General features: G+C 40.5%; 1 protein-coding gene across 8 annotated transcripts in view; it reads right to left on the bottom strand.

Moving 5' to 3' along the window:
- The window catches only part of SPAG17 (sperm associated antigen 17), a 241103-nt gene that overhangs the window by 166037 nt on the left and 56587 nt on the right, over nt 1-18479 (bottom strand). The window lies entirely within an intron of this gene.

Here is an 18479-nt window from a genome sequence, read left to right as displayed (position 1 = left end):
AAAGGCGCCATATGAATGTTGCTCCCCCCTGCAACTTAATGTTGATCATGTTGGTATGCAGCCTAATTGGGGTGAAATAAGGTTATTGAGTTTTCTTTGGGTGACGACAGCCACCAGGAACATACAGCTGTATTGTCCAGATGTGTGGCACTGACAGCCTGTTTTATGACTGTGTTTTTTACAGCTTGTTTCCCCTAAATTTCACACAACGCTCTAACATCTGGGCCCTTTTCCTTGGAGCCCTATAACCACTTTATTTACTGCAAAAAAAATAAAATCACGTAAAATATACCATAAAAAGTAGTTATGTGTTTCTCTTTATTCATGTTGTCTCCCTAATAAAGTTCACCTCTGCCTGAAGCACTGTCACAGAAGTAATCTAGTTGAAGTATTTTTTGACTTTTGTTTTTAAGCAAGCATCATATTTATTTATAACCTTGGGATGAATTAGGTGTTACTAAAATGTTCTGACATGTTGCTTTTCTCCCCCCTCGGAGTAATCACTCCTGGGGCACATATGGTGTCAATTTCAGGCCCTTGGTCTCAGACAATGACTGTGCATGCTGCATCTCACGGAGCTGTATCTTGTCTGAGCTCTTGGTCAGGGCTTTCCTGACCAGTCCAGTTCCTTTTGACTTGTTACTTCGCCAAGGGAAATAGCCGGAAGAAAGGGAGGTACCTATTTTCCTCTAACTGCAGAAGGCTCTATGGATTACCATGTGCCAAAATGTAACTGGACCTCTTAGAGACCACATTGGGGTTTCCCGCATTGCATCACAGAAGGGGAAAGCCAGAGAAAGATTCCTTTAAAGCTGCCTTTTCTAAAAACCAAAGGAACTAACCAAGTATCAAAAATCTTTGCATTTGTCTAAGCGAGGACTCTAGGAAATACGGTGCTGTGCTTTTATGGCAGCTCTGCTCCTGCTAACACGATTTAGGGAAAGGGACATGATGGCTGTGATTTCTGGGAGCAGAAAGATGTAGCAGTACACCTGCAGAATCTCACCATTTAACGATGACCAGATCCCATGTGGAAGGGGATCCTAAGGGGACGGCAGGTCAGGCATTTACTGTAAAGTGAAAGCTGTCTGACTGGGTCCAACCCCAAGAGTAGATGTCAATATTTGGTTTGCATTTTTCAATGCCAGCTAAATACTGTGCTGACAATCAGGCTCTGTGACATCTGATTCAAAACATTCAAACGTGGGTTTTTAAAGGTCATGGCAGTCTAGCATTTCCCTCTAATACAAAGATAATGACAGCGCTGAAGGGAAGTCAACACTGAAAAGGGTTACCCCAGAGAGGCTGTGGAGTCTCTTTTCCTGATGACCTGTGAAAACAGGATATTCACCTATGTCTGGGAGGTTTGGGTGAAGCCTGCCTGGCGTCATGGTGATGGACGGGATGTCTCTGGAGGTGATTTGTTTAGGAGTCTGTGAATGTTACCTCACTGTGTTAAAATGTACTCAAAGCACAACGAAACATCCTGAGAGAAAAGTATTTTGCAGGCCATGATCGTTATTACTGGTTTGTCTAAAACTATCTGTGGAGTGCTGGTTTCAAACAAAAATCCAGCACAGCATCAAAGTAACGGTGAGGTCCTGCCCTGACATGGGGAGACGGGTGATGAAGGGCTTCACCAGTTTGCCAGGCACCCAGGTTCTCATGACATTCAGACATACACAGAGAGAGAGAGAGCAGTGGTGGACAGGCAGCCTTGAGGAGTGCCCTGGGCAGTGTCCTCCTCCCGAACTGCCCTCAGGCTGCCCACATGGAGGCAGACTCGATGTGCCACATCCTGCAGAAAGGCACAGCCTGCCCCTGGTACCATTAGGAATGGCAGAGGCCAGGCATACTTGGCCTCCCCCAGGGTTGCTCTGAAAAGGCTTGACTCTCTAAATGCCACTTTCTTTCTGTGCATCCCCCAAAGGGAATGATATTGTGAATTACTGGAATAATTAATGAAAATGAAAGTCTATGCTGAACTCAAAATCTGAGACAACATTTTCATGGTATGTGGGTCCTTCTTAAAAGAGGTGGAAAAAGAAAAATGTTTACAAATTAATTTCCTTTCAAAATTCTTTCTTCTCATGCCCCATAATTCACAATGCTACCCATTCAGTAGCCAGTAGTTTGGTCTCAGATGAAAAACGAATCTTTCAGGAATCTTTGTTTGAAGGACAAGTTTTTGAGGGAAGAAAAATTAAAGAGACAGAATTTAAGAGGAAATGTATCTTTCCACATAACATCTCCAAAGGCTTCTCCTCCCTGGCGTTAGTTGTATTAATTAAAATCATCATCAAATCCTCAACGTTCTAGCACTGTAAAGATTATTTGCCCATCATCTAGGTCAAAATACGTGTGTGTACCTGTGCACATGTGTGTGCAGTAGGGGATAAGCTAGCCAGGGCTATAGTTATTGGGGAGATGAGAGACATAAGAGAACGTGGGAGCAGTGAGTGGCAGTGCTTGAGGAGTAATTAGGCAAAAATCTAAGCTTCCAGAACTAGTCAGAAAAACAGTCCTAAATGGGTTAAAACCTTAGTGCTCTTTAAGACAAAATGTCAAGTAAATGTGCTTGGCATGAATCAGGAACTCAAAAAAGCATGAGTCTTACGGGCAAATGAGACTTATTAAAATGGAGAAAACTGTTGCCAGGCAAAGCCTGTGTCTCCTGGACCTCTTCAGGTCAGCTCTCCAGGCAGAGAGGCCTGCCAGGACCGGAGAGAGGCTCTGCACTGAATGACCAAAGGTCACTCAGTTCCGGGAATGATTGGTGAAGGAGGAAATTAAGCTTCAAAGAGTGCAGCTGAGGCAGAAGCCATGTTTATGTTTTATTGCGTGAAGATATTTAAGGGGTCTAGATGCTTTTTCTCTGTTAGGGAGCTTGTAATTCTGTACACACTAAGAAGTAAAAATGTTTCCTTTATCACTGACCTAGTTTAAAGACTTACATCATATTTACTATCTAATGATTTGATCCTACAAAAATATACCAAATGAGCCAAATTATTTCCTTGCCTGAGGATCAGGTCCACCTACAGACACTAGTGTCCTCTCTCCTTCTAAGCATTCCTCCTCTCTCTAGAACCTCCCTACATTAGTAAGCGCAAGCCCAATGCTTAGAATTGCCCTAGGCGCTCTCATGGAAACCAAATGTATGCATGCATGTGTGTGTGTGTGCATACATATATACATAGGCACATTTATACATATATGCATATATGTGCATACATAAGACAGACAAATAGAGAGAGAGAGAGAGAGAGAGAGAGACAGAGAGAGAGAATGGACTCCCATGAAGCCTGCTGTATGATTTCCCTTTTATGTTTACAAGAAGTCACATGAAGCAGTTTGAATCATTGCTTAACCTGCTGCATATTCGAGGTTGCATAAAGATTTGGATCTGGATTTCTCTTGCATGGCACAGGTTATGGGAGTGAGGCGGCAGAGGAAAGGGCAAGCTGTGGTTGTGTGAAGCAGAGGGAAGAGGGGTAGTAGAAGAGAGATGGTCTGGGAGAGCACTTTCCCTCCAGGAGCTCCAAATATCCACCAGTTTCCCTAAAAGAATCCTTTGGCTTCAGGGACTTTCCTGGAGGCCTATAGTGTTTATTGCAGTAACTATAAAAATTCACAGAATATGACTTCATATTTAACCTATTTTGGGGAGGTGAATGACTTAGGATTGCTTTGGATATATAAAGGCCTCAGCAAACAGAAGCAGACTCCATAAGCTAGAGCTTGACTCAGTTCAGACTAGCACAGGGCTGGGCAAACAGGTTTTCAGCACACATTCTTTTGGGTAGCTGATTTCTCTAACATATGATTGATTAAATAAAGTAAGAGTATAATAGTTCTTATCACAGTAAAAAGTATATACACATATATGTATATTCAAACACAAACAGGATTATGTTATTCACATTAAGTGCTTTGTAGTTTGTGTTTTTACATAAAAACACATCCAGGACAGCTTTCTGTGCTGATATGTTTTGCTTATGTATATGGTTTTTAATAAATAGCATAGCCGCCTATTGTGTGGGTGTTTGCTAATTTATTTAACTAGTTCCCCATTGATAGACATTTAAACAATTTCAGTTTTCCTTTTTTTCTATGAAGTGCATGTGTGTTTTTGTTAGTGGCATTTTTGTTCCCACCAAAACTGTATGAAAGGGTCCATTCCCCCACTTCCCATATAAACAATGAGTATTCTCCAACTCTTATTTGTTGATATTAGTGCTAATAGTTTTTCTGTGATGATGAAAATATTCTTTATCTGTAATGTACAATATGGTAGATGCTAAACCACATGTGACTATTGAGTACTGTAATATTGCTAATGAGATTAAAAAAACAAATTTTAAATTTTGTTTTTAATTGATTAAAATTAAAATTAAAGTATAATTTTAATTTTACTTTGGCTATTGTTTTGTGGCTAGTGGCTAGTGGCTATTGTTTTGGTCAGAGAAGGTCTATACGATAGGGAAAAGTGAAATATGGTATTTCATTTAAAATAATATTCATTTAATCATCCCATGACTCTGTCCCTCTTATTTGATTCCCAAACTGAAAGGAATGATACCTTTTCAGCACCATCCTTGGCAAATTTTATTAATGCAGGAGATGCTTACATACACGTATTGAATAACAATGGCGTACTCAGATTTACACAGTGCTAAACGTGAAGAGTAAGGAAAATCTATGGCTTCCAAGCTAACATATTGCTTGCGGCCACACAAGAAATTTGTCTTTGTTTGGATTTAGATAAACAGGGCTGGTATGGGGCAAGAATAGGAAGAATACAGAATTTGCTTCTGGTTCCTTTCTGTTACCTTTTTAAATCTCTCTGTTACACCCCTCCCACTTCTAGCTACTAGATATGCCTTTTTGCTTTCTAAATCCTTCCTGCCATGAAAATAGAAAACATTTAACTTGGTAGCTCACTTTGAATAAAGTTTATTTATACCAGTGGGTTAGCTATGTTTTGAGATTTTTATTTATTATAGAATGAAAGGGACTAGTGACTGATGAAGTAATTTCGAGCAATAAGTAACAGGTATGGCAGTTTAGAATTTAGGGGTAAGAGGTAATCTGGAAATTTGAAATGCCTAAGTCTGGCTCCGGGTAAACACAGTTTCAGCGTTTGTGGTGCTTGTAGGCCAAGGGTGAGAGCAGCACCCCTGGGCTTCCCTGTCTGGAGGTGCTGTTATACTCCAGGCCTAGGTTATTCAGGGGAAAGGCTCTGAAGGGAAAATGGAACTTTCCCTCCAGCCAGGGTCAGAGGAGGATAAGCACCAGAGAGGGTGGGTGGATGACTGGGGCTGAACAAATACAGCAACTCTGTATTGTGGGAGGGGAGTAAAGGCAAAATAAACCTGCTCTGGCAAGTAAGATCTGGGACCTACCTGTGTGTGCCTGTGTACGATGTGTGTGGGCATGCAGTGTGTGACTTTTGTGATATATCAGCGGGTCCCATCCCCTGGTTAGGACCAGTTCCTAAACTGTCCATGGCCTGTTAGGAACTGGGCCACATGGCAGGAGGTGAGTGGCAGGTAAGGGAGCATTACCGCCTGAGCTCTGCCTCCTGTCAGATCAGTGGTGACATTAGATTCTCATGGGAGTGTGGACCCTATTGTGAACTGTGCGTGAGGGATCTAGTTCTGTGCTCCTGATGAGAATCTAATGCCTAATGTCGGAAGTGGAACAGTTTCATCATGAAATCTTCCTGCTCCCCACTCTGTGAAAAAATTGCCTTCCACAAAACTAGCCCCTGGTGCCAAAAATGTTGGGGACCGCTGGTATACATGAGTGCATGCCCATGTGTGCACAAAATATGTGTGTTTGCACAGCTGCCTTTGGGGTTTATTCAGATTATTAAAATACACTCAATATATTAAAAACACTGTCAAAACTGATTTGCACCTATTGAAGAATTGATAAAAACAGAAAAAGATTATGAATGTTTTTGATTGATATTTTAAAAAGAATACTGATGACTATTTACCATTTCTATCTAATTATCCTGCAGAATACAAGGGGCTATGTTTATTATTAAATATGTCATATTAAATACATACAATTTATTCATCATAGTAAGCTATGTTGCCATATATTCTATCTTTAAAGTTTACTGCTTAGGTAGTATGATTGTTTGCTTATGCATTCTGCTTTTATCTTACATCTTGTTATGTTTGCTTATATCATTAGAAAGTCAGAGGAACTATTGCCCCAATGTGTGTCTTTGAGTGGTCTGTGTGCGTGTGTGTGTGCACGCGCGCGCGCATGTGTGTGTTTACAGGTTTAGAGTGAAAGGCTGTTTAGATGGGCCCGATTCTGCATATCTGATGAAAATGATGGAAGAGCAGATGATTTGCAAATGATTGAAAAGGGCCACTTGTATTGAGATGTTCTCACATAAGATTCCAATGGGGAATTTTAGCTCCTTTGGTACAAGATATGATGAATCAGTTGAGGAAGCCATAACTATGTATCTGAAACTGAATGCAAAAGTGCAGGCTCCATTTGCATTCCAGTCTTCCCACATATCACCACAGAGCCTCAGGCAAGTTACTTAACCCTTCTAAACCTCATCCTTTTAAAATCTACAATGGTGGCACTACTGACATTTTGAGCAAGGTAATTACCATAGGAGGTTTTTCTGTGCATTGGAGGATGTTTAGCCAATCCCTGTGACAACCAAAGGGATCTGCAGACATTGCCAAATGTTCCCTTGGGGGCAAAATTGTCCCAACTGAGAACAGAAAGAACTACAGAAAGAGAATACAAGTAGTGTTGACTTCATAATTCTGTACCCAGAATTAAATGAGATAACCCATGTAAAAACTTTGCATGATGAATGACATACGCATGATAAATGTTCACTAAAGTCAGTACTTATGGTTATTCATACATCCAGGACAGAGTTGGGATTTTTGAAGATCCCACAGCCCAAGTTGTGAGAGCAGAGAACGGAATGGAATGAGGAGCAACTGGGCAGTGAGACAGTGACCTGAATTTATCATCAGCTGGCCATAACCTGGCTACCCCTTTTATTTAACCCTCTGTCCAGTGTGAAAAGGACAAATTGAGATCTGTTTAGAGAGAAGCAGAGATAAAAAGTGAAGGTGTAAAAATGTATTTTGTTATGGTGCAGTGTATAATGGGGAGGATGTAGAGGAAAAAATATGCTATTAATTTCTTCTCAAATGTGAGATGGAGGAATTTCATGAATAGTGTTCTCTAATTTTACAGCCACCTTTCCTGTTCCCTCTGCTCCCTTCCCTCCTTCATTCTTTCTGCATTTATTTAGGGCCAACTATATTGTAGTTATTGCATTACTTGATCCTGTGTGTGTCTAGTCTATCCAATTCACATTCTTTAAGTAATGAGTAATTTCCAATGAGGCATAATTGAAAAAACAGCTGAAAGGATAAGGGTAGTAGTGAGAGGGGGCTATAGAGAGAAACAGAAAAAAAGAAAAGAAAAAGAACAGGAATGACTGAAACATATTTTCTCACTTTGAGAAGAGGAAAAGAAAATAATCAAGCAATATTAAACTGTCTATACATAAATTTAAAGGTGACTGAAGATATAGGTTCCATATAGATCATACTGTCTGTCTAACACAAATGGAACGTTGTGAAAGTGCTCAGACCACAGCTTGGTGAGAAATTCATAATGATGATAAATATCTGTAGCAGGTGACTCCTAGATCATTTTCAGCTGTCCATAATTAAACTGGTATCCATCTCTCGACAATGTCAGGGCTGTAAAATAATTCCAGTCATTGGACCCCTTACATCTGTGCTGAAATGAAATAATATTTGGCAGTAACAAGGAGTCACTGAAACTAAATAAACAACCCCTTTCAAGACTACATAAAAGTTGGTAACATAATAACATTTGACAGGGATTAAGACCTCTTTGGGGCTGTAAGGAAGTTTCAGAAGCAGCAATAACAAATACATGGAAGGTAAAACAGATCTATGCTTTAACAGACACGTATAATTTAAAATGTAATGAATTTCCCAAGGGAGATGTACATTTTGAACAACCAATATGTGCATGTCAAAAAGCACAGGACTATTTTAGAAATGTTTGTTTCGATTACTCTTCAAAGAAGGAAAAAGCAAAGCTTCCTTTTCACTAAGGAGAGTTTTTGTTTTTGTACACTTGCAAAATGTATAAAGACACATGAAGCTGAATGTGATAACTACGGAAGAATGACATACAAAGTTAAGGGCTTTTCTTTAGGTGTGTATTAGCAACACACGATTCTACCATCATGGCAATGTTTTGTTTTGGTTTTTAGATTAAGATCTTTTCCTTAGTCCAAGATGTTCCCACCCCTCTGAAGTCATTCTTGGTTCTTCCAGTTGTAGTGACCTTCCCCTCTGAACAACCCTACCACTTTTTTGTATATTTCCTAAGGGATTTAGTTGTCTTTTGTGTTGAAATTATTTGTGCACAGGGTTTGTCTCCTCTACTAGCTTGGAAGGTTAAATCCTTTCAGATTCATCTTTTTAAATCCCCTCACAGACCTGATGCATATATAGACAAACAGTATATTCACTCCTTAAATAAACATAAGAATGGCATCTCTAGAGCTTTTTGTTGTTTGGCCTGAAGGTAAATGCTTTTGATTGTTTATAGCTGCAATTACAAAACTTTAGGAGTACATTTCAAGTAGTAGTAGGTTCTCAGACCGTGTAACACACAAATGGTCAGGTAGCACACACCCTGTGCTGGACAAGGACTGTTCCAGGCACTTCACATATTCCAATCCATTTAATCTTCACCTACACTTTTGAGGTGAGTATTCCTATCACCCATTTTATCAGATACTGAAATTGAGGCCTGGTGATCACACAGCCAGTAATTAATAGAGATGGGATTTGAATCCAGGCTATCTGGTTCCAGAATTCTGTTTCTAATCAACATACTGTGTGGCCTCACAGCAGGCCTTTTCACCCCTTAGCTGGAGCTACTGGACTCCCATCTTGGGTCACAGTCCCTCTTCTCCTGGGCATGGATGTGTCCTAGTCCCTCCCCAGTCTCCATGGCCAATCCCCAACTTAGCTGCAAGAGCCTAAGAGCATTTTAGCCCAGGTTTTTATGTTTAATACTCTTGTTACCCTTACTAGTTTTGCTCCTACCTGATGCTTCAACTCTAAATAGCATAGCTGTTTCTTTTTTTCCTGAGACCTAGTGGGGACCTGTGACTCAGGACCCTCAGGCCTGACAGCTCCAGCTATCGCTCGTCTCCAAGCCTGAGCACATATCAATTAAAAAAAATTGTATTATTTTTTATTGTATTCATATATTATTTGACATATAATAATGGTAAATATTTATGGGATACAAAGTGATATTTTGACACATGTGTAGAGTGTGTAATGATCAAATCAGGGTAATTAGCATATTCATCATCTCAAACACTTATCATTTCTTTGTGTTAGGAACAATTCAAAATCTTCTCTTTTAGCTATTTGAACTACATGCAAGTTATTAAACTACATTCATCCTACAGTGCTATAGAACACTAGAATTTGTTCCTCCTATCTAGTGGTAATTTTGTATACATGAACCAACCTCTTCCTTTCCTTCCCTTTTTCCTCCCCTTCCCTGACTGTAATAATTGCGATTCTACTGTTTACATCTATGAGCTCACTTTTAGCTCTACATATGGGTGAGAACATGTTGTATTTGTCGGTCTGTGTCTGATTTATTTCACTTAACATAAGATTGTTCAGGCTCATCCATGTTTTTGTACATGACAGGATTTCATTCTTTATTATGGCAGAATACTATTCCATTTTGTATATATAACACATTTTCTTTATCCATTCGTCCGTTGACAGACACACAGATGGATTCCGTATCTTGGCTACTGTGAATAGTGCTGCAGTAAACATGAGGGTGCAGATATCTCTTTGATATACTAGTTTCTGTTCCTTTGGATAAAACCTAATAGGGGAATGCTGGATCACATAGTAGTTCTATTTTTAGGTTTTTTGAGAAATCTCCATACTGTTTTTCATAATGGCTGTACTAATAATCATTCCCACTAACAGTGTGTGAGTTCCTTTTTTCTTAGCATCCTCACCAGCATCTGTTATTTTTTGTTTTTTTGATAATAGCCATTCTAACTGGGGTGAAATAATATCTCATTATGGTTTTAATTTGTATTTCCCTGATTAGTGATGTTGGAACATTTTCATCTAGCTGATGGCCATTTACATGTTCTCTTTTGAGAAATGTCTACTCAGATCCTTTATCCATTTTTTTAATTAGATTTTCTTGCTGTTAAGTTGTTGAGTTCCTTGAATATTCTGAATATTAGTCCTTTGTCAGATGAATAATTTGCAAATATTGTCTCCCATTCTACAGGTTGTCTCTTCACTCTGTTGTTTCCTTTGTTGTGCAGAAGCTTCTTAGTTTGATATAATCCCATTGATCTATTTCTACTTTATTTTTGCCTGTGCTTTTGAAGTCTTATGCATAAAAATCTTTGCTTATATCAATACCCTAAAGTATTTCTCCAATGTTTTCTTCTACTAGTTTTATAGTTTTAGATCTTATTAAGTCTTTAATCCATTTTGAGTTGGTTTTTGTGTATGGTGAGAGATAGAGGTCTAGTTTCATTCTTCTGCATGTGGATATCCAGTTTCCCAGCACCATTTATTTGAAGAGGTTTTCCTTTCCCTATTGTATGTTCTTGGCACTTTTGTCAAAAATCAGTTGACTGTAACTATGTGGATTTATTTCTGGGTTCTCTATTCTGTTCCATTGGTCTGTGTATCTCTTTTAATACAAGTACCATGCTATTTTGGTGACAGTAGCTTTGGGATACATTTTGAAGTCAGGTAGTATGAAGCCTCCACTTTGTTCTTTTTGCTTAGTATTGCTTTAGAGCAATTTGGGGTCTTCTGTGATTCTATATTAATTTTAGGATTTTTTTTTCTATTTCTGTGTACCAGGCTTTTCTTGCATTGCTGTAAAGAAATACCTGAGGCTGGATTATTTATAAAGAGAAGAGGTTTAATTGACTCACAGTTCTGTAGGCTGTACAGGAAGTAGGGTGCTGGCATCTGCTCAGCTTCTAGGGAGGCCTCAGGAAACTCACAGTCAAGTATGAGAGTAGACACTTCACATGGTGAAAGCAGGAGCAAGATGGGATTGGGGGGAGGTGCCACACACTTTTAAACCACCCGATCTCATGTGAACTCAGAACAAGAGCTCACTTATCTCTAAGGGGATAGCCCAAGCCATTCATGAGGAATCCCACCAGTCCCTGCCTCCAACAGTGGGTGTTACATTTCAACATGAGATTTGGGGGACAAATATCTAAACTATCTAATTCTGAAGAATATTATTGGTATTTTGGTAGATATTGCATTGAATCTGTAGACTGCTTTGGGTAGTATGGTCATTTTGACAAGATTAATTCTTCCAATCCATGAACAAAGGGTATCTTTTCTTTTTTGTGTGTGTCCTCTACAGTTCCTTTCACAGTGTTTTGTAGTATCCATTGTAATGACAGTTCATCTTCTTGGTTAAATTGGCCAGACGTAGCGACTCATGCCTATGATCCTAGCACTTTGGGAGGCCAAGGTGGGCGGATCACGAGGTCAGGAGATTGCGACCATCCTGGCCAACATGGTGAAACCCTGTCTCTACTAAAAATACAAAAATTAGCTGGGCGTGGTAGCCTGTGTCTGTAGTCCCAGCTACTTGAGAGGCTGAGGCAGGAGAATCGCTTGAACCCGGGAGGTAGATGTTGCAGTGAGCCGAGACCGCACCACTGCACTTCAGCCTGGCGACACAGCAAGATTCCGTCTCAAAAAAAAAAAACAAAAACAAAAACAAAAAAAACAAAAAAAAGATTCCTTGACATTTTATTTTTGTGCAGCTGTTGCAAATGGGATTGCTTTTTTGATTTTTCAGCTAGTTTGTTTATTGGTGTATAGAAAAGCTGATTTTTGTATGATGATTTTATATCCACCTTTACCAAATTTATCAATTCTAAAAGTTTTTTGTGAACTCTTTAGGTTTTTCTATATATAAAATCATGTCGACTGCAAAGAGGGACAATTTGGCTTCCTGTTTTCCAATTTTGATACCCTTTATTTCTTTCACTTGATTGCTCTGGCTAGGACTTCCAGTACTATGTTGAATAGAAGTGGTGAGAGTGGGCATCCTTGTCTTGTTCCAGTTCTTAGAGAAAAGGCTTTCAGTATTTTCCTGCTTTGTAGAAATGACTCAGGCTGGCAGCCACCTCCATTTTCCACCTTCCTTCTCCTTAAATCTTAAATCATTTCCCTAAAATCCTGCTGTCGGTCTCAGACTAGTGATTGAGACCCTGCTAGTTACTGACTGACTCATGCTGCCTGCTTAGCTATCTGAATATGGCTGGTCCCCGAACTTCCTGCACCCCAGCACTGGAACACTAGATGTGTTAATTTAGCCTTTGGTTTGGACACCATGTTCCACTTCTCAGACTAGAGGTTGCTGATTGCTCACCCATCATGTCCCCTTACTTCATAGGAGAATCGAATCTGACTTCTTTATAGGCATTGCCCTCTCTCTCATTCAGCTCATGTGACTCAGGAGAAACTCAGCTCCATGAGAGGGCCCCTTCACACCAAAAATAATCCTAACCCCCCTTGTCCGTGATTGCTTCAGGAGGTGCACTTGATTTTGTTCAGGCCAGTAGAATGAGGCATGGTTTTCTGGGGCTGCTTGATCTGGTTTCCTTGGTCATGACAAAGCTCTGGGAAGAGTCTGAAGGGATGAGATTGCTGCAGCCACTTTACCTCCTTCGGGAAGCTGAAGCTCCTACACAGATGAAGGAAGGGCTAAGAGCACTGCAGGGAAGTGGGCTGGAGCCCCTGAACTACACTGACCCTGAGGCCTGCCTAGACTTCTACGTCTGCATGCTAGTACATTTTCTAATTGTTTAAGCCAACTTTAATTTTTGTTGCTGTTAACTTAGAAGATGAACAAATTGATACTGATATGGAGAGATTTATGTCTTCTAATTAATAGAATTTTAAAAATTAGCCAGACAGTACTAAGATGTGTTTCCCAGACTAGCAGCATCAGTATCACCTGACAATTTGTTAGAACTGTAACTCTTGGGCTCCAACACAGACCTGCTGAATCTGAAACTCTGGGGATAGGGCCAGCAGTATTTTCTTTTAACAAGACCTCAGGTGATTCTGATATACTCTAGATTTGAGAACCATTGTTTTGTACCTGGTTTCTTATGTGTCCTTTCATAATAATGTATTTAGCCCACATGTTGTCAGTTTCACCCTTGAGTCCCTTGCTCTCAGTTATGCATTTATATTGCCTTAATTTCTTTCTCCTCCTCCTCCTTCTTCCTCCTCCCTCTCCTCCTCCCTCTTCTCTTCCTTCTTCTTTCTCCTCCTCCTTCCACTTCCCCTTCCTTCTTTTTCTTTCTCTTCTTTTTCTTTCTCTTTCTTTTCTTCTTCCTCCTCTTCCTCCTCCTCCTCCTCTTCCTCTTCTTCTTCCATTTAGACTTACTAAGCTGCCCATTTCAGAGGACAGCCTGGAGTCCTGGAGTGGGATTTCTGCTAATGTACTGCTAGACAAAGAATGCATTCAGTGTGTCAGCACTGTCTTCGTTTACCCTAAGTTCTTGGTTTCTCCACAATTATAAAAAAGTTGTAGTGTTTCTCCAGCTTGATTTGGATGATGTTCTAGGTTGCTGTTAATTTCTAAGTTTTAATCTGAATGAACTCTGCTTATAAAAGGGCTTATTCCTTGAATTTCCTCGTCCTCCCCCTTAATCTCTTTGACTCGTTAGCTAGCTACAGGAGGCGTACAGGATATGTCTCCCAGCTGACTACTGGGAAAGCCCTTAATGAGCAGATGGATGCTGCATAGTTTCCCGTAGAACAGTTTTCCTCCACGTGTCCTGTGTGCCACCTACCCCAGAACCCCTGGGAACCTAGTTAAAGATATGGGTTACCTGAGATCTACCCCACAACTATCAAATCAATCTCTGGAAGTAAGGGTCTAGCAGTATGAGACATTTTAATAAGCTTTCTAGGGATTCCTAAGTACTTTTGAGTTTAAGAATTATGCAAAGGTGATTTACATATTGACCCTGGGGTGACCAACTGTGGGGTTTTCCAGGGATTGAACTTTCACTGCTAAAATTGGGATAGTCCCTGGCACTCAGGACAGCTGGCCACCCTGAGACAGCAAGTTCAAGGGGGGCCATCTCGAGACTGTGGTAAAATGGCATTAGTTAACTCCAACCCCAACCCCACTTTCCCCAGTCCTTCCAGTTCATCCACTGATGGCCTTCCCAGAGCCTCATGTTCACCACAGTTTCTCAGCCAATCTTATCAGAAGCAACAAAGACATTAATTTCCTCACCAGTAGGCCATATCCAGCATGGTTATTCATCTATGATTCAGGATCCAGTAACCTAATGATAAATATTCCAGTATAATGTGGATTATTGAGTGCAAACTCTATGCTAGACACCATGCTACAAACATTATTTCATGGGGTTCAGAGACCAAGGTACTTTCCCAAGAGCACAGGGGTTAAATAGTGGTACTCATCTTTAAATACAGCACCATGTTTTTAGAATATGCTCTTCCAACCAATGTGATGTCTGCTGCTCTTTTGTGTACCTTTTTCTAACTTCTGGAACTGACTAGTCTTTCCTCTAGTGGACTCCTATCATGGACTGAAACCATACTGAGCTGTGAGCCAGATCACATTTTAGACACTTCTTTAGGATATCAATTCCTTAGGATTAGACTCTGAAACTAGCACTCATACTGCCTGGTGGAGGTTCCTTTCAAAATTCTTTTTGTGGTTTCAGATCAGTTCTTACATGGTCTGGCCACATCTCTTTTTTTTTTTTTTTTTTAAATTATTATTATACTTTAAGTTCTAGGGTACATGTGCATAACGTGCAGGTTACATATGTATACTTGTGCCATGTTGGTGTGCTGCACCCATCAACTATTCATCACCCATCAACTCGTCATTTACATCAGGTATAACTCCCAATGCCATCCCTCCCCCCTCCCCCCCTCCCCCCTCCCCATGATAGGCCCTGGTATGTGATGTTCCCCTTCCCGAGTCCAAGTGATCTCATTGTTCAGTTCCCACCTATGAGTGAGAACATGCGGTGTTTGGTTTTCTGCTAAGAATGATGGTTTCCAGCTGCATCCATGTCCCTACAAAGGACACAAACTCATCCTTTTTCATGGCTGCATAGTATTCCATGGTGTATATGTGCCACATTTGCTTAATCCAGTCTGTCACTGATGGACATTTGGGTTGATTCCAAGTCTTTACTATTGTGAATAGTGCTGCAATAAACATACGTGTGCATGTGTCTTTATAGCAGCATGATTTATAATCCTTTGGGTATATACCCAGTAACGGGATGGCTGGGTCATATGGTACATCTAGTTCTAGATCCTTGAGGAATCGCCATCCTGTTTTCCATAATGGTTGAACTAGTTTACAGTCCCATCAACAGTGTAAAAGTGTTCCTATTTCTCCACATCCTCTCCAGCACCTGTTGTTTCCTGACTTTTGAATGATCGCCATTCTAACTGGTGTGAGATGGTATCTCATTGTGGTTTTGATTTGCATTTCTCTGATGGCCAGGGATGAGCATTTTTTCATGTATCTGTTGGCTGTATGAATGTCTTCTTTTGAGAAATGTCTGTTCATATGCTTTGCCCACTTTTTGATGGGGTTGTTTTTTTCTCATAAATTTGTTTGAGTTCTTTGTAGGTTCTGGATATTAGCCCTTTGTCAGATGAGTAGATTGCAAAAATTTTCTCCCATTCTGTAGGTTGCCTGTTCACTCTGATGGTAGTTTCTTTTGCTGTGCAGAAGCTCTTTAGTTTAATGAGATCCCATTTGTCAATTTTGGCTTTTGCTGCCGTTGCTTTTGGTGTTTTAGACATGAAGTCTTTGCCCATGCCTATGTCCTGAATGGTACTACCTAGGTTTTCCTCTAGGACTTTTATGGTATTAGGTCTAACATTTAAGTCTCTAATCCATCTTGAATTAATTTTCGTATAAGGAGTAAGGAAAGGATCCAGTTTCAGCTTTCTACTTATGGCTAGCCAATTTTCCCAGCACCATTTATTAAATAGGGAATCCTTTCCCCATTTCTTGTTTCTCTCAGGTTTGTCAAAGATCAGATGGCTGTAGATGTGTGGTATTATTTCTGAGGACTCTGTTCTGTTCCATTGGTCTATATCTCTGTTTTTTTACCAGTACCATGCTGTTTTGGTTACTGTAGCCTTGTAGTGTAGTTTGAAGTCAGGTAGCGTGATGCCTCCAGCTTTGTTCTTTTGACTTAGGATTGTCTTGGAGATGCGGGCTCCTTTTTGGTTCCATATGAACTTTAAAGCAGTTTTTTCCTATTCTGTGAAGAAACTCATTGGTAGTTTGATGGGGATGGCATTGAATCTATAAATTACCTTGGGCAGTATGGCCATTTTCATGATATTGATTCTTCATATCCATGAGCATGGTATGTTCTTCCATTTCTTTGTGTCCTCTTTTATTTCACTGAGCAGTGGTTTGTAGTTCTCCTTGAAGAGGTCCTTTACATCCCTTGTAAGTTGGATTCCTAGGTATTTTATTCTCTTTGAAGCAATTGTGAATGGAAGTTCATTCATGATTTGGCTCTCTGTTTGTGTGTTACTGGTGTATAAGAATGCTTGTGATTTTTGCACATTAATTTTGTTTTCATTTTCTATCACCCCATTTCAGCTCCACTCCCTTCTTGATGTTCACCAAATGTGCCTCAGAGCCTTTGCTTTTGCAACTTCCCCTGCTCAGGAGGCTCTTCCCCAGATGGCCACAGAGCTCCATCTCCTCCTTCAGATTTTTATTCAAGTGTCACCATCCACTTTTGCCCCCACCCCCCAGTTATCAGATTAGTAACTCTTCTACTTCTCACCTTTTCCCCCCTTATCTCTGTAGTTCTTATTACCATCTAACATAACATATGCTTTATTTATCTCTTCCATTATTTCCTCTCCCCAATTAAAATGTAAGTCCTGCCAGGATATTGGTTTTTATCTACCATTTTTCGTTTATCTAAATTCAAAGCCTGAAGCATAGTAGATGATTAGATAATTTTTGAATGAAATCAGATGGCCATTGTGTACCATGTTTTATGCTGTTTAACTGCAACTTTCACCACTACCTAGAGCTTTTCCTATTGTGAATCTCCCATGCTTGGATTTTTCTGGTTGGCTTGCATCAAATCTGAGGTAACTGGAGTCCCCTGAAGGGTGCACTGTTGATGTTGTTCATCCTTACTCAGAGGTTTGTTCTATAGCTGGACTGTTACTGTGGTGCAATCCTGGTGATGTCCTCTGTTCATGAACTGTTGAGATGGAGACATTCTTGGTTATGGATTAACTTGGCTCACACTTTAAGGATTCACCTTGCCATTCATTCATCAAACTTTTACAGAGCACCCATTACATTCCCAATGCTGGATATTCAAAGACAAAAGGAGCAGGCCCGCCCACAGTGAGCTGTTCATGGAGTTAGGAAGATCATCTACAGGGCACATGGAGCATGCAGTACAGTATCCCCTGCTGTGCCCAGCAGTAGAAGTAAGCGAGGGTGCTGTGGTGGCCCCAGTGGGTGCCTTCACCACGTTGGGAAAGTCAGCAAAGGCTCCCTGCAGATGTCACTCCTGAGTTGAGGTGTGAAGGATCAGTGGGGGTGGCTATGACTGAGGTCAGGTGGTATAAGACTGGGGAAGAGTGGTGAGAGGAGGGCAGTGACCCAGGAAGGAGGACTGAGGCCAGAGAAAGTAACATATTCAGGAAACTGGAAAGTGGTTGCGGGTGCCGGGTTGGGCTGGGGGATGATGTTGATACTGGAGGGAGGTAACCAAGGGTGACACGATCAGATATATAATCTCTTTACGAATTTAGGCATTTTATTTATCTTCAGTGATTACCTATATAAGCAAAACCCCAGGCTTTATTAGATATTTTGGTAACCCATGGCAAACTTCAAAATCTTTGTGTATTTCAGAGCTTCCATTATGTACCTTCCCCCTCTAGCTTTGTGTAATGGTAAACTACACCTAGTACCGGAAGCATGCATGTTTAGCAGAAGTATTCTGATTTAGCAGAAGTATTCTAATTTAGACAGAGACTGTAAGACAAAGACATTAGGTAACTCTGGGCATGCAGGCAGTGCCATCCCTGCCTTGCAAAGCAGGGGAATAGGCAAAACATGAACATTTTCTTCCTTCCTTTTCTTTTCTTTTAGATGGAATCTTGCTCTGTTGCCAGGCTGGAGTGCAGTGGCACGATCTCAGCTCACTGCAACCTCTGCCTCCCGGGTTCAAGTGATTCTCCTGCCTCTGCCTCCTGAATAGCTGGGACTACAGGTGCATGCCACCATACCCAGCTATTTTTCGTATTTTTAGTAGA

The sequence above is a fragment of the Chlorocebus sabaeus genome, chromosome 20 (assembly GCF_047675955.1).
Source record: "Chlorocebus sabaeus isolate Y175 chromosome 20, mChlSab1.0.hap1, whole genome shotgun sequence".
In the NCBI taxonomy this organism is placed as follows: Eukaryota; Metazoa; Chordata; class Mammalia; order Primates; family Cercopithecidae; genus Chlorocebus; species Chlorocebus sabaeus.
Note: the sequence above shows the minus strand (reverse complement) of the source record. Positions and strands in the feature narration are given on the sequence as shown.